The sequence below is a fragment of the Dendrobates tinctorius genome, unplaced genomic scaffold (assembly GCF_039654945.1).
Source record: "Dendrobates tinctorius isolate UK_male_01 unplaced genomic scaffold, ASM3965494v1 ptg000165l, whole genome shotgun sequence".
In the NCBI taxonomy this organism is placed as follows: domain Eukaryota; kingdom Metazoa; phylum Chordata; class Amphibia; order Anura; family Dendrobatidae; genus Dendrobates; species Dendrobates tinctorius.
Window position 1 is genome coordinate 35074742 of NW_027361832.1, and position 24318 is coordinate 35099059.

Genomic DNA, 24318 nt, shown 5'->3' on the forward strand with positions numbered 1-24318 from the left:
CCCTTTACACTGGTGATTCCAAACTGAGCGCGACGAGCAGGGCGGCGCCAGGTCTGACATAGACCTGATGATGCTGCATGGCAAGCCAATCTCTGTAATGCTACAATCAACATGGCTGCGGCATTACAGTGCATGGCAGACAATCCCTGCATCTTGATTGGTGCTCTAAAGAGTGCCAAACATGCAGGGCGGGGACCTGAGCTCCCGCCGAGCAAACCCGGAAATGCTTGGTGCTCGAGCAATACTGAGCATGCTCTCTCAGCAATAATCTAGATGTGTATTGAGCACCTTGAACCCCCAGGTGCTTCACAGAAGTTTATAACGTTAAGCTGTGAAAAAAAAAATCAAATTTTCCCCACAAAAATCTTTTCTAGCTGCAGATTTTGTATTTTTGCAAGGGCAAAAGGAGAAACTAGACCCCAAAGTTTGTTGTGCAATTTCTCCTGAGTTCACCGATACCTCATATTGTGAAGGGTTAAAACTAAAATCAGAGCTGAAGTTTCATTTTCTCCATTCTCTGAAGGTTTCGTTTCTCTATTTTTGTTGCTGTAAGATAAATTTTTGTAATTAGGATGAAAAAGTTCATGCTGTCATGAAACCAAACTGTTCCCATCAGGTGCAAGATAAGGGAACCGGGGGTGTAGAACTCTGAGGAATTTGCCATTATACTACTTTCTATGCTATTTGGATGCGGACATATATGCAGTTTCCGGTTTACTTGCAATATTATTGGCTTATAAAGTGAAATGATGCTATTGGTAGTTGAGAACTGCATAATTAAGCAAAATATTATAAAAGAAGTGACTAAAATAAAGGGGTCTAGTGATCTGTCTTGATCCTCCCGTACAGAGACCCCCGTCTCCGTGTGGTCATTCCCAGTTGCTAGCCACGCCTTGTGAATTAATTTGGAAATCACTGGATCAACCGTGAAGGGTTAATTTAGCCCTCCCTCAACAATATGTGGCTGAAAACTACTTTTGAGGCACAATCCAAAGCCTCTGTTCAGCAGTTTCCTTTTCAGAAGTTCACAAAACTGTGCAATCCTAAAGACGGATATCGCTAGATCACAGGTTCTATGGCGTCCACAGTGCCTCCATGTGCCTCATTATAGGGAATCTTCCACCGGGGGTCTTGTCTGAATCACATATTTCAGAGATTTACACGGAAACCCCAGTGTAAGCGCTCAGGACAGAGCGCAGGAAAAATGTGCACCAAGCCTTACTGAGATCTTTGGGAGGCAGAATGAAAAAAATCAACAGTAGGTAAAGAATTGGTTTTATTTATTTTTTACGTCATTCCTCATGCGGCATAAGTGATTAGGCGACTTTATTCTTTGGGTCAGTGTGATTACAGTGATACCAGATTTATATCGGGTTTTTATGTTTGGCTGCTGTCACACACTAAGGCTAGTTTCACACGAACGCTTTTGAGCGCAGCGACGGCCTGCGCACGGCCGCCACTAAGCCCCGCCCCCTGCCGCGCCTCCGACGGTAGCTCCGCCTACCGGCGCATGATGCTGCATGCGTCCTGCGTCCCCTATCTTTGTCACTGGGGGCACAGGCCGTGCGCAGTATGCATTTGGTGGCACATGCGCCTTTTTGACGGTGCGCTGAGCACAACCAAACTGCAGCAGGTTGCGTTTGGTGCAGGTCGTTCATTTTCTTCTGTTACTCTTGTCAAAAATGAAAAAAAGTTTGGGTTTAAAGTAAATTTTTTGCGAAAAAAATTAAATGTTCACTTTTTTCTGCCACATTGCTTCAGTTCTTGTGAAGCACTTGAAGGGTAAATGAACTTCTTGCATGTGGTTTTGAGCACTTTGAGGTGTTTCACTTTTGGGTACTTTCTGTCACATAGACCCCTCAACGTCACATCAAATGTGTTGTGGTCCATAAAAAAAAATCATTTTGTAAATTATGTTCGAAAAATGAGAACTCGTTGGTCAAATTTTAACCCTTCTATATTCCCAGCAAAAAAAAATTATGCTTCCAAAATTGTGCTGATGTAAAGTAGACATGTGGGAAATGTTATTTATTAACTATTTTGCGTGACATATCTCTCTGATTGAAGAGCATAAGAATTCAATGTTTAAAAATTGTGACATTTCCCAAATTTTCTCCAAAATTCCATTTTTTTCACAAATAAATACAAGGCATATCAAAGAAATTTTACCACTATCATGAAGTACAATATGCCACAAAAAAAATATTCTCAGAATCAGTGGGAAGCTTTCCAGAGCTAAAACCTCATAAATTGATACTGCTCAGAATTGTAAAATTTGTATTGGTCGTTAAGGGTAAATGGGCTCGGTCATTAAGGGGTTAAAGCAATCGTTGATATGAATACCTTTTTTTTTTCCCGGGAACACTCCTTTAAATTTTAAACAATTCAATTTCACAAGTTTAAATATCTTTAGCATTGTGTTATTGCAACATGCTGCCTCTCCTCAAAAGCTAACTTCAAAAATTCTACTTAGTTAAGAATATTTCAGGTGCAAACCTGGCAAACAATAATATTTTTGTTCTAACTATAAATTATCAAAAATCCTGAGTAATCATCACAAAAGTGATTTTTGGCCTCTGAGACATTTTCCTTGATATTGGTGACGTGCAGTGTTCACTGTTCAGATGTGCCTTGTCCAATGTTGTTATGAAATCTTTAAAAATCAAATATATCTTTTGAAATCTGAAATTGCATCTTAAATATACAAAAGCGTTTTTTTATCGCCTCTCATTCTTCCGTATTCCTCTCTAGTGTGACGGCGACCTTATGGCTAATCCTGGTTGGTGGCTTTCAGGTTAAGTGCCTGTGCACACGTTTCAAATTTACTACATTGTTATCCTCTTTTTTTCTGCCATAACACCTGAAGGGTTCCCTAGTACCGGCAAAGTGAATGAGAATTCTGATGTCTCATGCACACGTTGCTTATTTTTAAATCTGCAACCAAAAACGCATGTAAAAAACACATAGAAAAATACAGCCAAAAACCTATTTTACTCTGCTAAAGCACTTGCAAATGCCATTTTGTAGAAGGACTTTATTTGCAAAGCCACATGTACAAACAAAGACCAATTATTTAATAAGAAATCCTTAAAAAGGAGTCTAGTAATGTCTAGGTGAACACATGGAAAAAAATAAATGCCAAATAAGGTACACTGGTTAAAAAAGTCCTTATAGATTGTGAAAATAGCTGCTGGGTAACACAAAAAATGTTTAGCCATAGGTCTTGATAAAGCAGGATGAACCGAGTATCATTAACCCCTTCACTCCCTGAGCTTTTTTCGTTTATGTTTTTCCCTCCCCCTCTTTCCAGAGCCATAACTTTTTTATTTTTCCATCAATATGGCCATGTGAGAGCTTATTTTTTGCCGGACGAGTATTACTTTTAAACAGCACCATTGGTTTTACCATGTCGTGTACTCGAAAACGGGAAAAAAATTCCAAGTGCGGTGAAATTGCAAAAAAAAAGTGCAATCCCACACTTGTTTTTTGCTTGGCTTTTTTGCTAGGTTCACTAGATGCTAAATCTAACCTGAAATTATGATTCTCAAGGTCATTACGAGTTTATGGACACCAAACATATCTATGTACTCTTTTATCTAAGTGGTGAAAAAAAATTCCAAAATTTGCTTAAAAAAAAAAAGCACAATTTTCTGAGACCGGTAGCGTCTCCATTTATCAGGTCAGGTGAGGGCTTATTTTTTGTGTGCTGGGATGACGTTTTTAATGATACCACTTTTGTGCAAATACGTTCTTTTGATCGCCCGTTATTGCATTTTAATGCAATGTCTTGGCGACCAAAAAAACGTAATTCTGGCGTTTTTAATTTTTTTTCTTGATGCGCCGTTTAGCGATTGGGTTAATGCTTTTTTTATTGATAGATCGGGCGATTCTGAACGTGGCTATACCTAATATGTGTATGTGTGATTTTTTTTTATTGTTTTATTGTGATTGGGGCGAAAGGAGGGTGATTTAAACTTAGTTTTTTTTTATTTTTTTTTATTTTTAAACATTTTTTTACTTTTGGCATGCTTCAATAGCCTCATAGGAGGCTAGAAGCTTGCACAACCCGATTGGCTCTGCTACAAATGGGCGATGGCTTTGAGCACCCGGCGGCGCTCAAAGCCATCTGCCTGGAACAACCATAGAGGTCTCTATGAGACCTGTGGTTGTCTAGGCAATGCGTCGCCGACCCCCAATCACGTGACGGGGGTCAGTGATGAGCTCACTTCCGGCCCAGCGGCCGGAAGTGCTATTTAAATGCCCGCTGTCAGCTTTGACAGCTGGATTTAACTAGTTAATAGGCGCGGACGGACGGCAATTCCGCTCGCGCCTATTGCGGGCACATGTCAGCTGTTCATAACAGCTAACATGTCGCGGCTTTGAGGTGGGCTCAGCGCCGGAGCCCACCTCAAAGCAGTGGATCCTTATCAATGACATACTATTCCGTCATCGGTAAGGAAGGGGTTAAATTAATCACTTCTTGCTGCAGCATTTAAAGAGACTCCCTTGTATCACAGCCATACCTTGAGAAAGAAAGGCTGGGACCTTTCAAAATGTGTCGGTAATTTTGGTTCTTTTCGTATACTGTAGTTTTATGTGACATCATACCAAACGGGAGGACACTTTCGCAACACGACATTCCCACCTCAGACCCGTGGACATAAGAACACTCTACAGGCAGCAAGGATTCCAATTCCTCCTGTGACTATTTACATCTGACGCTGCACACCTTTTGGCCCCGTGTTATCAGGCCCTACGACTAAACTTTTTTTGTTCTACCCAGCAGCTATTTTAGCAATCTATAAGGATGTGATCATTTTACCAGCGTACCTTATTTAGTATTTATTGTACCACATGTGAAATGCTTTGAAAACACTGTGTTTTGTGGATAAAACCCATTTACTATTAAATAAATTGCACCTTACTTTTTTTTGTGCATAGTGTTCACCTAGAGATTACCAGGTCCCTTTTAAGGATTTCTTATTAGAGTCAACAATTGTTTTTTGCTTGTATATGTGGTATTGCATATTTTGTCCTTCTATACAGTGGTATAATTACCTAGCTATATATTTCTAATGGGCATCGCACAAATCCGTAATTTTTATCGCAAGTGCACTTCATCTGTAAGATGTTTGATGTTTTATATTTAAAAAATGTACTCCAGACAATGGAATACTGTATGGGTGAGAAATTTAACCCATCAACTTTTTTTTACACTTTTTTTAGAGTGTTATTTGGGATGAGTGAACACGCTTTGTGATATTCGGTTATTTCTTTAGTATCACGGTACTCGGATGTGCTTATTACTCGGTGACCACTGGGCAGTGCTCGATGTAAAACTCGAATCCTGGCCCCGCATCTTTGACGCCTGTTATGCAGCCAATAAGCATACAAGGATTGCCTGAGAGTCACTGTAATGCCATATCCATCTTGGTTGTGGCATTACTGTGATTGGCTGGCGGCCGTCTGACATCATCAGGGACTATAAAGGGACTGGCGCCGCCCGGCTCGGCACACTGATGCCATTGCACAGCTCTGTGACACTTTGTATTGGAGCAGTAGATTGCTTGTCTAGGCCTGTGGGCACTGCATAATGAACCAGAGGCCTGCAGTCTTCATACTGGTGATGAAGCTGAGCCATCATGCTAACAACCCTTCAAAGGGCTAATTATTTGCTTAGCTGTTTCTATCACACACAATATGCATGCAGCCTAGGGATGGAGAGAGAGTCGCAGGAGCAGAGAGCGTGACAGAATACAGTCTGTAGCCAGTGATTAGGCCTGTGCAGTCCACTGAATAATATATACAGTGGGGCAAAAAAGTATTTAGTCAGTCAGCAATAGTGCAAGTTCCACCACTTAAAAAGATGAGAGGCGTCTGTAATTTACATCATAGGTAGACCTCAACTATGGGAGACAAACTGAGAAAAAAAAATCCAGAAAATCACATTGTCTGTTTTTTTTTCATTTTATTTGCATATTATGGTGGAAAATAAGTATTTGGTCAGAAACAAGCAATCAAGATTTCTGGCTCTCACAGACCTGTAACTTCTTCTTTAAGAGTCTCCTCTTTCCTCCACTCATTACCTGTAGTAATGGCACCTGTTTAAACTTGTTATCAGTATAAAAAGACACCTGTGCACACCCTCAAACAGTCTGACTCCAAACTCCACTATGGTGAAGACCAAAGAGCTGTCAAAGGACACCAGAAACAAAATTGTAGCCCTGCACCAGGCTGGGAAGACTGAATCTGCAATAGCCAACCAGCTTGGAGTGAAGAAATCAACTGTGGGAGCAATAATTAGAAAATGGAAGACATACAAGACCACTGACAATCTCCCTCGATCTGGTGCTCCACGCAAAATCCCACCCCGTGGGGTCAGAATGATCACAAGAACGGTGAGCAAAAATCCCAGAACCACGCGGGGGGACCTAGTGAATGAACTGCAGAGAGCTGGGACCAATGTAACAAGGCCTACCATAAGTAACACACTACGCCACCATGGACTCAGATCCTGCAGTGCCAGACGTGTCCCACTGCTTAAGCCTGTACATGTCCGGGCCCGTCTGAAGTTTGCTAGAGAGCATTTGGATGATCCAGAGGAGTTTTGGGAGAATGTCCTATGGTCTGATGAAACCAAACTGGAACTGTTTGGTAGAAACACAACTTGTCGTGTTTGGAGGAAAAAGAATACTGAGTTGCATCCATCAAACACCATACCTACTGTAAAGCATGGTGGTGGAAACATCATGCTTTGGGGCTGTTTCTCTGCAAAGAGGCCAGGACGACTGATCCGGGTACATGAAAGAATGAATGGGGCCATGTATCGTGAGATTTTGAGTGCAAACCTCCTTCCATCAGCAAGGGCATTGAAGATGAAACGTGGCTGGGTCATTCAACATGACAATGATCCAAAGCACACCGCCAGGGCAACGAAGGAGTGGCTTCGTAAGAAGCATTTCAAGGTCCTGGAGTGGCCTAGCCAGTCTCCAGATCTCAACCCTATAGAAAACCTTTGGAGGGAGTTGAAAGTCCGTGTTGCCAAGCGAAAAGCCAAAAACATCACTGCTCTAGAGGAGATCTGCATGGAGGAATGGGCCAACATACCAACAACAGTGTGTGGCAACCTTGTGAAGACTTACAGAAAACGTTTGACCTCTGTCATTGCCAACAAAGGATATATCACAAAGTATTGAGATGAAATTTTGTTTCTGACCAAATACTTATTTTCCACCATAATATGCACATAAAATGAAAAAAAAACAGACAATGTGATTTTCTGGATTTTTTTTTCTCAGTTTGTCTCCCATAGTTGAAGTCTACCTATGATGTAAATTACAGACGCCTCTCATCTTTTTAAGTGGTGGAACTTGCACTATTGCTGACTGACTAAATACTTTTTTGCCCCACTGTAGCTGCAGCTTTTGTTATCAGGGCTGAAAAAAATTCAATATATTTTGATCCATCAAGTATTACATGCTTTGAAGTCCTTTTTATGTTATATAATACATCCAAAAATCATTGAAGCAATTTCCTGGGCTGCATTTCTCAGCCATACACTCTTCCCTAGTATGTAATCTTGATAGTGTGATCTTTTAAAATGAGAAAACGCTTTTAAAAACGTTGTAAGCTTCCATTTCTAAGCCATACAATGTTACTTGGTATGTGAACATGTCTGTGAACATTTCTGTAATCTCTAAAAATGTTGTAGGCTTTCATTTGTCAGACATACAGTGTTATGTTTTTTATGTACATTTCTGTGATCTTTAAAGCTGAAAAAAAGCATTGAAACATTTTTCTGGATTGAATTTGATTGTCATCCATACAGTTTTGTGTTCTTTCTGCTACATTACGGTGGAGTAAACTCCCAAATACCGCTTTGATTGCTGCAGGTGACCAACTTTTTTCTTTTATTAAAAATAAACTTTTTCTCACGAGACCTAGCAATTACAAAATGCGCAAGACGTGCTTTAAAGGATGGGGAAGTGGAAGTGCTGATGATGTATGCAGATGCCGAGGACATGAGGCAGGTATGACTACTCCTGTTGCTGGAGCACATGCAACACCCCATCCATACAGCTTCCTGTCCCACTTTGCAGGAAGGCCATGGACACCACTTCTGAAGCCACACCAGTGCAAACAGGTGGTCAGTTGGATAGCAGATAATGCTTCCAGCATGCTTGCCAGCACCACCCAGTCTTCCACACAGCCCAGTCTCACCAGCCAAGATTCTGGATCACTTAATTCCCTCCTCATCCTTCTTCCTTCCAACATGTTGACTTCCAGGAGACCAGTGTTCCCATACTAGGACACTCCAAATAGCTCTTTATATCATCATTTCTTGATTGTGGCCTTTCACCCTGTATGTTCCAAGACAGACAGAAGGACATGCTGTTTGGTGAAATGCACAAGACTTAGAGCAGTCATGGTCACAAGAAGATGAAATCTTGTCTAAGGAGGTAGATGATGATGAGATACAGTTGCCAATAAGTCAGGTTATTGTTAAGTCACCAAATTAGGAGTGCCAGAGTGAGGCGGTTGGAGACAAGGTGGTGGTTGACAAAGTCACTGACCCAACCTGAGATGTTGGCATGCAGAACAAGGCCAGCAGCACTGAGGGAGAGGGATCAACAGCACCAAAAACATTTCTTGATTGTGGGCTCTCAACATACATAGGACAGGAGGAAATGCTGTTTAGTAATGCACAAACCTTAGAGTAGGCATGGCCACAAGAACATGACAGTAGGGAATGGCAAATTTGGGATAAGGAAGAAAATGATGAGACATAATTGCTGCTAAGTGTTATAGCTGTTAAGTCACAAAGTCAGGAGGATCAGGGTGCAATGGTGGAAGACCAGATGGTGGATAATGAAGTCACTGACCCAACCTGTGAAGCTGACATGCAGTGTGAGGCAAACAGCTCAGAGGGGGAGACATCGGCAGCCCCAAAACAGACAGGAAGAGGCATTGGGTGACCAGAGGGAGAAAGTGGGCAACTGTTCCACAGACTACCGATACTTGTGACTTTTTCTCTGTCAGTCCCTGTCTGGGACTTCTTTAAAGAGAGTTCTGAGATAATAATGACCACGGACAAGATAAAGATCCCCAACTCACATCAGGACTACAAGATCCCAGGTACTTTCAGCTACATCACACCTAATGTGGTGTGCTTAATTATTTGCACTAAATGTCCAACTGGGATGCATGCCTCAGGATATCCTCTTTCCCTAAATCTCTCACTCAGATCTCTCTTTTTCAAACAATTCTTCTTTTGAACAAATATGTCGCATGCGTAAAAATTATCCCACAGGTATACCACGAATAAGACTACGTTGGTGGGAGGAAGAAAAATGTAAGAGACTGTTTGTCGAGGTGGGCTTACGAAACACATAAGAGTAGACAAAGCCAGTATCATCAACTTGAAACAAAATATCCAAAACTTCAACATTGGATCTTCCCGCTTTATAGGTCAAATGCAGATTCAGATCATTTTCCTTGAGAAAGCCACGGTAGGCGAAACGTACATTGGAGGGAGCTGGAGACACATTGAGCCACTGATCACGGGTATTTATGATCCTATTACATTTCCTATGCACTTTATTTGGGCTTTCAGACTTTAGGTCTGTCCACTATATGCACTTTATATTGCTTATGGATTTCTTATGATCACAGAATTTATTCATGGCCCATGTGTTCACTATGTAATTATCTCCTTACACTATGACTTATTATGGTATTGTATTATGTCCAATTGTTTGGTTTTCCTTTTATTGTGTAATTAAATAAAAAAAATTTAAAGTCTTTATTAATTTGGACTTTATTTTGGTTTATTCATATTTGTCTGAGAAGCCACTCAGTGCAGGAATGAATGTGTTGCATGGATTTTTTGTCTTTTTACATCAATTAAGGAATTTGCTCTTCAGACCGTCTGGGGGCATCACAACACAGTACCAGACCCCAATCAGAGGACTATAAAACATCCAGATTCCTTATCTATGAACAGTTCCAATATTTATGTTTATCCCTCTCCCATAATGATAATTCTGCTTCACGTCACTTGTCTTATCTATTGCACTATTTCTGTGCTGCTTTGTGCATAAATATGTGATTCTACAGATGTTTTATTAGTCTTTGCCTGATGAAGAGACCTGAGTAGTCTCGAAAGCTTGCAATTTGTTACCATTTTTTCAGTTACCCATTAAAAGGTATCAACCACTGAGGGCTCTCAATTATAGAGATAAAAATGGTCATTTGAAACCTGTGCCATGCCAAGATCAACAGGGGTCTGACCAATAAGAGCCTGACCACAATCAGCACGATCAGGCACACATCATCTAAACAACAAACTTGGTGGGCTGAACACCTGGGTCCACAAATGGTGCCAGTGGATTACACCACTGCTTCTTCTCCCATGTTAGGTGCTTGTCAAATCTCCTGCCCATGACACTGGCACCTGTCTTTGCACATTCTGAGGCACCTTCATCAGGCAATTCCAAATCCTTTTCTCAACACAATGTTCATCTGTCCCTACCCCAGGCCTTAGAACTAAAAAGAAAGTTCTCAGCTAAATGGTCACATTTCCAGGCTGCTTGCCATGAAATACAAATTACAAATACAATATATACTCACCTTACACCTAATCCCCAATGCCCATGTGACCTGGAAATGAGAAGAGATAATAAACCACCATATAGAATCATAGAATCATAGAATCATAGAATCGTAGAGTTGGAAGGGACCTCCTGGGCCATCTGGTCCAACCCCCTGCTCAAAGCAGGATTCGCTAAATCATCCCAGTCAGATGTCTGTCCAGCCTCTGTTTGAAGACTTCCATTGAAGGAGAACTCACCACTTCTCGTGGCAGCCTGTTCCACTCATTGATCACTCTAACTGTCAAAAAGTTTTTTCTAATATCTAATCTGTGTCTCCTCCGATTCAGCTTCATCCCATTGCTTCTAGTCTTTCCTTGTGCAAATGAGAATAAAGTTGATCCTTCTACAATGTGACAGCCCTTTAGATATTTGTAGACAGCAATTAAGTCTCCTCTCAGTCTTCTCTTTTGCAAACTAAACATTCCCAAATCCTGCAACCTTTCCTCATAAGACAGGGTTTGCAGACCGGTCACCATTCTGGTCGCTCTTTTCTGAACTTGCTCCAGTTTGTTGATGTCTTTTTTAAAATGTGGTGCCCAAAACTGGACACAATATTCCAGATGAGGTCTGACCAAAGAGGAGTAGAGGGAAATAATTACTTCACGTGATCTAGACTGTATGCTTCTGTTAATACATCCTAGAATTGCATTTGCCTTTTTTGCTGCTGCATCACACTGTTGACTCATATTCAGTCTGTGATCTATTAGTATACCCAAGTCTTTTTCACATGTGCTGTCACTTAGCCCTATTCCTCCCATTCTATATATGCTTTTTTCATTTTTATTGCCCAGATGTAGTACTTTGCATTTCTCCCTGTTAAAAACCATTCTGTTAGTTACTGCCCACTTCTCCAGTTTATTTAAATCTTTTTGAATCCTCTCTCTCTCTTCTCTAGTATTAGCTATCCCTCCTAGCTTTGTGTCATCAGCAAATTTAATCAGTTTACCCTCAATTCCTTCATCTAAATCGTTGATAAAGATGTTGAACAATACAGGGCCCAGGACAGAGCCCTGTGGTACCCCACTTGAGACATTCTTCCAACTGGATGTGCAGCCATTTACGACCACTCTTTGGGTCCGATCACTAAGCCAGCTATGAATCCACCTAACAGTTGCCTTGTCCATTCCATACTTAGTCATTTTTTCAATAAGGATTGTATGAGAGACTTTGTCAAATGCTTTGCTGAAGTCAAGATATACTATATCTACAGCATTTCCTTGATCCACCCAATCAGTGATACCGTCATAGAAGGAAATTAAGTTAGTCTGACATGACTTATTAGTTACAAACCCATGCTGACTCTGTTTGATCACTTCATTCTTATCCAGGTATTGACTTAAATGTTGTTTAATAATTTGTTCAAAGATCTTTCCTGGTATAGAAGTCAGACTCACCGGCCTATAGTTGCCTGGGTCCACCTTCTTCCCCTTTTTGAAGATAGGAACAACATTTGCTCTTCTCCAGTCTTCTGGCACTTCTCCTGTTCTCCAAGAATTTTCAAAGATTATGGAGAGTGGTTCAGAAATTTCTTCTGCTATCTCCTTCAGTACTCTGGGGTGTAATTCATCTGGACCTGGAGACTTGAATTCATTTAGGTTAGCTAAGTGTTTCCTCACTATCTTTCTGTTTATAGATATCCTGGATTCTTCTATTCCCTCAATAGGACAGTGAATAACAGTTGGTGTACATTTCCTTTCTGAGAGAAAACAGATGCAAAATAGGAATTTAAAAGTTCAGCCTTCTCAACATCCTGTCTTACCATTTCATCATTTTCATCCTGTAAAAATCCTATAGCATCTTTGACTTTTCTTTTACTTTTGACATATCCCCAAAATCCTTTATTATTGCTTTTGACATCTCTTGCAAGCCTCAATTCATTTTCAGCTTTAGCTAATCTGATTTGTGCCCTGCAGATTCTGCAGACAGCATTATATTCTTCTTTAGATATGCCTCCCTCTTTCCATTTTATAAACATTTTTTTCTTCCTTTTTAGCATGTGCTTAAGTTCTGTGTTCACCCATCCTGGTTTCCTTAAATGCTTCCTATTCTTCCCTCTTTTCGGAATTGTTAACAACTGTGCTTTGAGAATTTCATTTTTCAAGATTTCCCATCCTTCCTGGACATTTTTGTCTCACCTATCTGCCATAATCCATAATGTCCTTGAACAATTCGGATCACTTGTAGAGCAGCCACATCAGCTGATATGACTGCTTTAACTGGCAGCCAGCGACACACTGACAGGAGCATGTAATCACTCCTGCAGTGTGCAGCACTGAACTGTGGTGAGAAAGTTCATTGGAGTTCATCAGCTGATGAGTCATGGTATCTCACTTACGGCATCACCACTGCGCTATGTGAGAAAGTTCTTAAGCAGCAGGGTGTCATTAGTGAGTTGATCGGGGGTTCATCAGCGTTCATCAGCTGATGAATTCTGGTGCATTTTCTCATCGCAGCACAGCGCTACATGCTGAAGGAGCGATTATCTCCTGTGTCAGTGTGTACAGTATGTACCCGGCTGTCCTTGAGAGTCATCAGGATCATCATGGGAAATTATGGATTATCTCTTTATTCTGGACAAGTGAGGAATATTGTTGTTTATTATTTTAGTTCTTTTATTGGCTTCAGTGGACTGGGAAATATTATAAGTATGGCTTAAATGAGAGTCAATAAAGGAGTGTGTCATTTGTTCACGTAAAGGACTTTATTTTGGGCATGTGTTTTTCTAATAGAATATAAATATGGGGTTAGTAATGAGGGCATATTATAGACGCCTCTTCATTACTAACCTCTGGGCTTGATGTCACCTGACAATACAAAGGTGACATCGACCCCCCAACTATTATCACACTTGCCACTTCACTAGTGCAAGTGGGAAGAACAAGGCTAAATGCCAGATTTGGGACATCTTATGGATGCACCATTTCTGGGATGGCTGAGAGCTGAAATTTTTAGTCTAGACGTGGCCATTATCTATGGTCCCTTCACAGGCTATTAAAGTCAGCCCACAGCTGTCTGCCTAGTCTTTGCTGGTTATTAATTATAAGGGGACCTTATTTAATTTTTTGGGGGTCCCCATTTTAATAACCAGGAAAGGCTAAGTACACAGCTGTGAGCTGATAGTGATAACCTGGAAAGCTCCATCTGTATTACACCCTTCCCATGCTATAAACATACTCCCCCAGCTGTCCCCAACAAATCTGGGGATCAATTGCCATTTTTTTCAGAAAATAATTTATCTAGTAATAAAATATAGGTACAGTAAACTACACAAGCACTGCACTAATTATATATGTGACTGACATCTTTATATCTCTCTATTCTATCTGTATATATCTATTCTATTCTGTCGGGTCATGCTGTGATTTTACTGTATGCGGCAGATGAAATGTCTGGTTTTCAAGGACATTGGTGTACAAAATTCATACAGCACTCACATGGTCCATACTTTTCCTGGTGTCTGCCCCTAACTTGAGCTGTTTAGAAACTTCCCCCCCCCCCCCGGGGGTGTTGTCTATGCATTTGGTTTTACCTCACATTGAATTTCATGAAATTCGGATACATTCCAGCAAAACCGAACCTTAAAAGGTTTGATCATCTATACTCGGCATGCACCTTTGATGTAATCTATCTAGGCCTTTCAAGGCCTGCTCAAGTATCTACATAGCACCTGAATATTCATATACTTGAGTTTTTGCTGTCTACCACAAGGTAGGAATAGATTGCCTCCTGAAAAACTCTCCTCAGCCGTCTGCCCACTTGGATCTGCTTCTACAATATGCCTCTTTGCCAAAAAGTCTCTTTTATTCTTGGTTGCTGTTTACATACTCAATTCTGCTACAACAAAGTGACTGTATGCCAGTCAAGCTCTGCTGATTGTGGGCACTGTGTGTGAAATAAGTTTTGCTACAACAAAGTGCCTGTCTGCCTGTCCCCTGTGCTGTTCCTACATGCTGTCTCTACCTGTCTTACAAGCTCAGATTAAAGTTTTGGAGTTGAAACACCTTAAGATTATGCAACAAGACCTTAAATGGGCAGTTCAATCCTGAAACTTCTCCAAGCTAGCCAAAATAAAACAATTTTGCAAAGAACAGTGTTCCAGTATACTTCCACAACCTTTGTGACAAAGTCACCAGTAAAGTACTGAAGGGCAGATATGTTTCACAGAGGCTATTAGCTTCATTGATTTGAAACCTGGAAGTTTACTCCAGAGTTTTATATGCTGAGAGGGGTAAATCGGGTATGTTTTGTCCTGGATTTTTGTGGACGGTTGAAGAGTAGGTGGGAGGTCATCCACCATATCTCCATATCTCTGGGGTCTAGAGGGTAAATACACAGTCCTCTGACTCATTTGTGGTTCAGTATGTCTGTGGAGGCTAACTTCAGAATGGTGCTCGTGTTTATACTAAACTGAAATGTGTGCTTTTGGTAATCTTGAGCAGGTGGATCTCCGCATCCATACAGACTGTACAGTATACCATTTTTCTTTGGTTTCTTGTTTTGCCAAGAAGGGCCACTTTTATTTGTACTTTGCACTGTTTTATGCCACGTGTATATAATAAACCAATGGACGATTTAAAGAGACAGTGTTCCTGTGTCTTCTTCTGGGTGCTGCCGAGTGAACTATATAGTGGTTTGAAATAAAGATCTAACTTCAATTAATGCAATATCCATTTAAAAGCTGCATTGTGAGTTTATTTGAGTTTTTCTTTAGCTAATATTAAATTTGTTCTATGATGTGAAATATTTAAATTAGCAAAAGTAGAAAAAATCAGGTTAAGGGGCTAATACCTTTACACAGCAATGTCTCTGCTTTTACTTTTGCATCTTCATTGCATTTCCTGGCAGCAGAAGTAATGGTGGGAGGTATGGTGCAAATAAACAACCAACAAATAAATCACATATTGCCTTTAATAAAAGGGAAAACAAACAGCCCACAAATGCTGACTTAGCTAAGGTTACGCTTTTGAAGGATTGGTAGGATTACGCATCATTTAAAACCACTGCGACTTTAGAATCTATTACTTTGTTTAAATTTTTTAATAGCTGCTTTATAGTCATGATATTTTTGCATCCTTTCCTCCTACTCACTGTTAAGAATGGTTAACCAAGTCTAAAGCAGAAGCAAACCATGCAATTTGTGGATATAATCACTGATATAAATCATGCAAATTTTCTCAATCATCAAAGCATCAAACAACTGAATAAAACACAGTTGTATTATCCCAATGACACAACTCATCTAGAACACTGTGTCATGTTCATAAGATTCCTCTAAAAATACAGCGTGATTGTGGCCTAAGCCTGCAGGGACAGTTTGACTGTGGCTCAGAGGTCAGGGACTAAAATAGAGAAACAGAGCCCTCCTTCTATGTGCCATACTGTAAAATGATTTCTATTGACTAAGTGAAATAAAACATTAATAAATAAACCACAGGGTGTATTATTTCTCAGCATAGGGCCTGAATATGATGTTCTTCATGTGTGGAAATTTTGTTTGTTTATATGGGATATGGGAGAGGGAAAAGTCAAAACAGTGAATGGAAACTTTGTAAAGCCATCAGCTGAGCTGGAGACCACTTGGCAGAAGACATTAAATGCTTGTTATTACTGGCTCTCCCTATACATTGGCAAGTTCACCTACCTTCACCGGTGTAATATTAGATGTCCGCATCACTAAATTGTAAATGAAGACAAAAATTATTCTGCCAACATTTACAACCTTGTCTCTACAAGTAATCATACCTTTAAAGCCTCTGGCCCCTGAGTCATCATTTGCATTTTTGTTTTTTAATTCACTTTCCTCTTTTGTCTTCTTGGATTAGTTTCCTTTTGTGATGCCAAATTAATCAATATGGTGCATGTGATTCATAAATTTTTGTCACAAAGTCAAAAATGTTTTTTTTAATCAGGTTTTTTTTTGTACTCTTTAGTGCCAAAAGTTGTACGTTTCGCAAAATGATACAAAAATTGTGTAGAAATACTGACGTATTCATCAATATACCAAAAGGGGGCCTGAAGTGAAGTACACTGTGTGCAGAATTATTAGGCAAACGAGTATTTTGATCACATCATCCTTTTTATACATGTTGTCCTACTGCAAGCTGTATAGGCTTGAAAGCCAACTGCCAAATATGTAAATCAGGTGATTTGCATCTCTGTAATGAGGAGGGGTGTTGGGTAATGACATCAACACCCTATATAAGGTGTGCTTAATTATTAGGCAACTTCCTTTCCTTTGGCCAAATGGGTCAGAAGAGAGATTTGACGGACTCTGAAAAGTCAAAAATTGTGAGATGTCTTTTAGAGTGATGCAGCAGTCTTGAAATTGCCAAACTTTTGAAGCGTGATCACTGAACAGTCAAGCGTTTCATGGCAAATATGCAACAGGGTCACAAGAAGTGTGTTGATAAAAAAGGCGTAAAATAAATGCTCATGAATTGAGGAAAATCAAGCATGAAGCTGCCTGCCTCTAGGAGCCTGTTACGAACTGTTCTTGCCGTGAACTTGACACCAGCTGCCATTTGCCATTCCTTTTGTAGGTCACTTGATGTCATCCTGCGGTTGCTGAGTGACATTTGAATAAGATGACGGTCATCCTGGTCAGTGAAGAGTCGTTTTCGCCCTCTGCCAGTCTGTAGCTTTGTTGTCCCAAATGTTTGCTGCTTGACTTGCTCACTGTATCCCTCTGCTAGATAAGCCAGAATTGAGCCCTTCTTTTCCCCAATCAAGAATTTTCTTTTCAACTCCTTTGGCATGGTTAAAAGTTATTTTTTCATTCCTATTACTTTTGGGATATTACTAGCACTTGTCATATTTGCTAGAGGATTGTGAACCCCACAGCAGGTTTATTTATACTTTCCCTCATTAAATAAGATTTGGTTCAGGTGATCACCTAATTAGAAGCACATTAACTAGAATGAGGTGTACTCTGTTTGGAATTCAACTGACACTGGAATGGAAGGGCTGTCAGACATGTAGAGAAGCTGATTTTTATAAAACTGTGCAGTGGTCTCTTAATTTTTGCCAGAGGTATATATATATATATATATATATATATATATATATATATATATACCTGGAATGTAATCAGGAGGATGATGGATAGTCACAAGTCATCAAACAAAGAAGAAATGCTTAAATTTTTGCACCAGAAGCAGTGTGAAAGACTGGTGGCAAGCATGCCAAGATGCATGAAAGCTGCTTTAAAAAATCACAGTTATTCCACAAAATATTGATTTCAGAACTCTTCCTGAGTTAAAACATTAATATTGTTGTTTCTAAATGATTATGAACTTGCTTTCTTTGCATTATTTCTGAAAGGTCTGGGTTTTTTTTTTTTAATTTTGACCATTTTTCTTTGTCAGAAAAAAAATAACAAATTTAGTGCTTGGAAATTTGATGACCTGTTGTCAGAAGTTATTAGACTAAAAGAACTTATAAAGAGAAAAATCAGACAAACTGACATTTGAAAATGTTCTCTTATTTTTTTGCCAGAGCATATAGTAACAATGCTGCTCACTTGGGAGCCATCTGAGGTATCACAGGAACCATTCCTGGTTAGAGTCCAGCTGGTTTATTTCAGTCCTCATAAACCACATCACAATAAAACTTAAATACAGTCTTTGTCCGACACAAAGTAAACCATAAAGTAACAATTTCATACAATAGTGCTGGTTAACCTGCCTGGCTTAGAGTCCATCTTCTTAGTCCTTTAGTGAAGATGCTCAATCCAGGAGCTCTGCACACCTCCATACACACCTACAGAGTGAGACAAACATATATTTTACAAAGTGAAACACATCCAGAGGTGGAGATATGGTAAGCAGAAGTTTCTCCTAAGGCTATGTGCACACGTAGTAAAGTGTCCTGCGTTTTTGGTTTTGCAAAAACCGCACCTCTTGGCAGAAACTGCAAGTGCGGTTTTGCTGCAGTTTTTCTGCTGTTTTTAATGTGGTTTTTTTGCAGAATTGTCTGCGGTTTTCTGCAAGAAAAAAATAAATAAAGTTGGACATACTACACTCCAGGAAAAAAAAAAAGGTGATGTCATTTCCTGCTCCAACCCCCCAGCCTCCATTTTCTTTTTAACAAAAAAAGAATGATGACTGACAGAAATGAGCAGCAGAGTGCCCAGCAGGATGAAGATCACAGAGTGCAGCGCCTCCGCAGGCCCTTCTGAATCCTCATGCTGGGGTGTTTGCTGCAAATCCTGATGCAGCACAGACAGCAGGTAATAGATTAGGGTTTGATTACGTTCGTGTTAATATTTTTTTGGATAAGGAACGTGAGTATGTTTTGGATTAGATTATGGATAGGATTGGGGTTTGTTGGGAATAGGGTTATGGTTGGGTTTTGGATTAGGGTTGTGATTGGGTTAGGTTATTGATTAGTGTTTTGATTATTAATAGACTTTGGATTGGGTATGGGATTATGGATTGGGTATGGGATTAGGGTTTATGGTTGGGTTTTGGATTAGTGTTGTGTTTTGGTTAGGTTTGTGATTATTGTTTGGATTATGAATAGATTTCGTATTGGTGTTTTTTGGGAAACCAGAGTTTAGATTATGTTTTGGATTAAGAATATTTTTGGGATTAGGGTTATAAATCATAAAATTGTTCACATATCTTTGTTTTTTGAGTGTGCTGTGTACTAAAAGTATATTTTTATTTCAGGCTCAGCAGCAGCGCAGAAGGGGAAAGCAAGGGTGTAAATTTTGGGTGCACCCACTCTTAGTGGACAGAACCGACAAAGGGCATTTTAATGTTCTTTATAATGATTTGAGGAGGTAAGTTGCAAAATAACTCAAGCTATTTTACAAATTAAAATGTGTATAAAAGTATGTAATCATTAACTAACCATTTTTTTTTTTGTTTACTTTGCAGATATCCTGAAAAGTTTGTGTCCTTCTGCCGGCTTCCAATCACCGCCTTTGATCATCTTCTTGAAATCTTGGGTCCTCATATTACATTTGCTGATATGGTTATGAGGAAGGCGATCACTGCTGAGGAAAGGCTGCTCATCACCTTGCGGTAAGTAAATAATTTTCGGTTGGAATGTCATTACGCCCCTTTCACACATCAGTGTATCCGGTACCGGTTATTATATTTGGACCATGTAACGGAGACACTGACACAGGTAGACACACTCTAATTAATGGGTCTATGTACATGTCAGCGTGTTGTCTTTCAGCTTTCTTTTTACACTGGGGTGTTAGCGACAACATAAAATACTTCATAGAAGACCTGAAAGGTGGTTTAGTCATCTATAGCGCCCATACATGCTGACAGGTTATATTTCATTTTTGTGTGACATTTCTAATTTTTTTTTCTTTTCAGGTATTTGGCCACAGGAGAGAGCTACACATCCCTACACCTCCAATTTAGAGTTGGTAAATCCACCATCTCTCAAATTGTGAGGTGCACATGTGCCGTCATCTGGCAGAAGTTGCAGCCCATGGTGATGCCTTCCCCAACCGAGGAGACTTGGCTGCAGGTTGCAGCAGGCTTTCAGTCTGTGGCCAATTTCCCAAACTGCATAGGTGCAGTTGATGGTAAACATGTAAGAGTGCAGAAGCCACCATGATCAGGATCACGCTTCTTTAATTATAAGAAGTATTTTTCAGTGGTCCTGATGGCGGTAGCTGATGCACATTAGAAATTTGTTGCCATTGACGTTGGTGCTTATGGCAGTACTGGGGATTCTCGGGTGTTGCGAACATCACATGTTGGACAGCAAATTCTTCGAGATGGTGGAACGCTCCCAGCCCCAAGACATTTGCCGGGTTCCACACATCCAGTGCCCTTTGTGATGGTATCAGATGAGGCCTTTCCATTAATGACAACCCTGCTGCGCCCATACCCACGAAGGGGACTGACTGCCCGGCGGAGGATTTTTAATTATCGGCTGAGTCGTGCACGAAGATTTGTGGAATGCACCTTCGGGATCATGACTAGTCAGTGGAGGATCTTTCACACTGCCAGCCAGTTGGATCCAGACACCATTGACACGTGATTAAGGCCTGCTCTGCTGTGTGCTCCACAACTATTCTCGTGAGTACAGCTCTGAGGTAGATGTGGAGTACCAGCAGCCACAATGTGATCCAGTGCGCCATGTGGGACGACCATCCAACTCGGGTGTGCATGTGAGAGAATCCTTTACTGACTATTTTATGAGCCCAGAAGGTGCCGAGCACTGGCAATACTCCTGTGCTGGTGTTGGACAGTCTGAACAGCAGTTAAAGTTCAGAGAAGAAAAAGACTGAACGGCAGCAAAGAAGGACCCGTCTTTTTCTTTTGCTATTAATTTTTTTTGGATTGATAACAACATAGTTTCTATGGGCACAGGCCGGACCACCCGACCCCCACTATGGAGAAGAAAACATTTGTTGGTACTTTATACCAGTGGTCTATTGATTGGACTGAGGATGTACTATTTGGGATGCTATGATCGGCCATTGAGCCTTATGTTTGCCTCATCTTGCCTTTTGGAAAATATTCCTCATTATAGGACCTATGTTTAATGGGTATTTCAAACCGATAACTACCTTGGCTGGAATTAGGCATTAATACTGCTTGGCCCGTTACTTTTCCCTGAATGGCACTTAATTCCATTTGGTTATTTTTGTCCATATTGTCGGGTGTCCTGGCCTGATTCTCCACCATATATGACTAATATTTTGTATCTAATGATAATTTATGTAAATGTAATTTGCAAATAAAATGTTTACACCTTTTTGCACAAGACAAAGTCTTTGTGTGTTTAACTTTGTAGTAATGCATTACTAACGTTTTGGACTTTCTGGAACTCATTTGGACTATTTGTTGTCTGTCTATTGAGTTGCCCTTTTTACAGATTGGAGTTATTATATAGTGATCAATTAGAGGTCTGATATCCTATGCTAAAATTATTGTTTCTATGTATCCTTACGCAATAAAAAAATATTGGAATTGCTAATTTTATGGTCATCATTTTAAAATTTGCACAAGGAGCGGTTTATTTTAATTTATGTAGGTCCCATACTCCCCTGAACTTACACCATCACCATACTTTGACTCTACCCAATAGTATTGTCATGAATGATGTACCCATGACACTGGCCATACGTAGCCATTGTGTAGCCCCCTTATAATTTGGAGAAAGAACACTAAGTAAAAGTAACCAGAAAAATTTATTAGAAAAACAAACTTTATGACAAACATTGTCATTAATTTTTCAATTTGAAAGATAACATATGGCCACAAACATATTGCTTTATCCGCTGTTTTTTTTTTTTTTTTTTTTTTTTTTGGTTTTGCTCTCCTGACAGCGGATCGCGAGCCCTTCCACTACAACACAATTTTCATCAGCGGCAGACGACGATGCCCCAGCATCTGCAGACAAAGGGACACCACCAGAACCATCTTCACCAGCTGAAGAACAGGTCGCAGAAGCTCCAGTTGAAGGTCCTGATGCCTCTTCCGAATCTTCCTCTGCTGGAGGGACAATGCTGCCTTGAGTGCTGTTTGAGAAAAAAAAACCCATAATCTCAATATCTTGCAGAGACAGAGTGCAAACGCAAGACAAGTGACATGCTGTGGGGACAAAACATGTGTCACATGTCCGGGGTCGTAGCTCTACAACCTCCACTGTTTGTACACATAGTGGAGAGGGAAGTTCATCACATGTCTTCTACTATGCTGTTCTATGTGGGCACAACAAATTAAAATAACGGTGCAGTTGTATGCAGCGTTGATTACGCAGCCGATTGTGTTATACCACCTACAAATAGAGGATAGGTTGCTTTAAAAGACTTTGTATAAATAAAAATTATTTACCTACGCAATGTCCTGCCAGTTACCAAAAATTGTAGTTCCTCATAAAAAGGGAAGGAGTGTCAGGTGGGAGAGGATCCACTTTTATTGCAGCTTGCCACATATTTATGGAATCTGTCCTTCATGGACCTCCACCGTTGCTTTACATCTTTCTCTAAGAAAAAAGTAACAAAATATTAATTATAATATTTAGGTACACCAATTTTTGTAGTGTAACGAATATTAGAATTATCAATTTGCAACTGTGTTGCATTGATACAAGAATCCCAGTCAGGATACAGCTGGCGTAACACTTTGGTCCAGCAGTGATCGCGGTAATAGCGGTCCTTGTAGGCCTCGTCCGAGGGGTACCATATGGGTGGAAAATCATGGACCTTCAATGTAGAGATTTCGATCATTAGATACTATGTTTACCCAAAAAAAGAAAAAACACAGGGAAAAGCATTATGCAAAAAAAAAACCTACCCCTAACCCGACCCCTAACCCTACCCCCTACCCCTAACCCTACCCCTAAGCTTACCCTTTACCCGAATCACTAGCCATAACCTTTACCCTAATCTTTTCCCTTACCATAAACCCTACACTTACTACAATCCCTACCATAATCCCTACACTAATCCCTACACTTAGTACAATCCCTACCATTATCCCTACACTAATCACTACACTTAGTACAATCCCTACCATAATACCTACACTAATCTCTACACTTAGTACAATCCCTACCATAATCCCTACACTTAGTACAATCCCTACCATAATCCCTACACTAATCCCTACACTTAGTACAATCCCTACCATAATCCCTACCATAATCCCTACATTTAGTACAATCCCTACCATAATCCCTACACTTACTACAATCCCTACCATAATCAATATCACAAACAAAATCTAAAATACGTTCTGGGTTCCTCAATTACGTGTTGTCTGGGAAGGGTTAATGTATGTGTAGCCTTTCTGTCTCTAAAAATGGTGGGACCACCCAAAAAAAAATTTACGTGGGGTCCCCCTATATTTAGGGCCAGAAAGGCTAAGCAGACAGCTGAGGGTTAATATTTGTAGCCTTGCTTTGAATATCAGCCCACAGCTGTCTGCGCAGCCTTTCTGGCTCTCAAAATAGGGGGACCACCCAAAAAAAAATTTACGTGCGGTCCCCCTATATTTAGGGCCAGAAAGGCTAAGCAGACAGCTGAGGGTTAATATTTGTAGCCTTGCTTTGAATATCAGCCCACAGCTGTCTGCGCAGCCTTTCTGGCTCTCAAAATAGGGGGACCACCCAAAAAAAAATTTACGTGCGGTCCCCCTATATTTTTGGGCCAGAAATGCTACGCAGACAGCTGTGAGCTGATATTCATAGCCTAGGAAGGGGTCATGGATATTGGCTCCCCGGCTACAAATACCAGCCCGCAGCCGCCCCAGAAATGGCGCATCTATTGATGCGCCAATTCCGGCACTTAGCACTTCTCTTCCCACTCCCGTGCAGTGGCGGGATGTGGGGTAATAAAGGGGTTAATGTCACCTTTCATCGGTGATATTAAGCCCAGTTAATAATGGAGAGGCGTCAAGAAGACGCCGAACCATTATTAATCCAAAAAGGTAAAATTTGAAATAAAACACAGAGACAAAAAAAACCTTTAATGAAATAAAAAGACACAGTTTTTGACAAGAAATCTTATTTTACACTCAATCCACTGTGACGCCCTCGTTCTCCTAGAAAAAATAAAAAAACAAATTCATACTCCCTGTTCCGACGCAGTCCATAAACGCGGGTCCCACGACGATCTGCCATGGAGAACAGTCACATCCTGAGATGTGACCATCCACCATGGCAGCAGAAACACACTGACAGGAGCTAA

At 40.4% G+C, this 24318-nt stretch overlaps 1 long non-coding RNA gene across 1 annotated transcript; it reads left to right on the plus strand.

Annotated features, from left to right (window-relative positions):
• The first annotated feature begins 1019 nt into the window (after positions 1 to 1019).
• On the plus strand, positions 1020 to 22465 carry LOC141053080 (uncharacterized). The gene is made up of 2 exons (XR_012220966.1): positions 1020 to 1262; positions 21955 to 22465. It is a non-coding gene; the product is annotated as an uncharacterized lncRNA (long non-coding RNA).
• The last annotated feature ends 1853 nt before the right edge of the window (positions 22466 to 24318 follow it).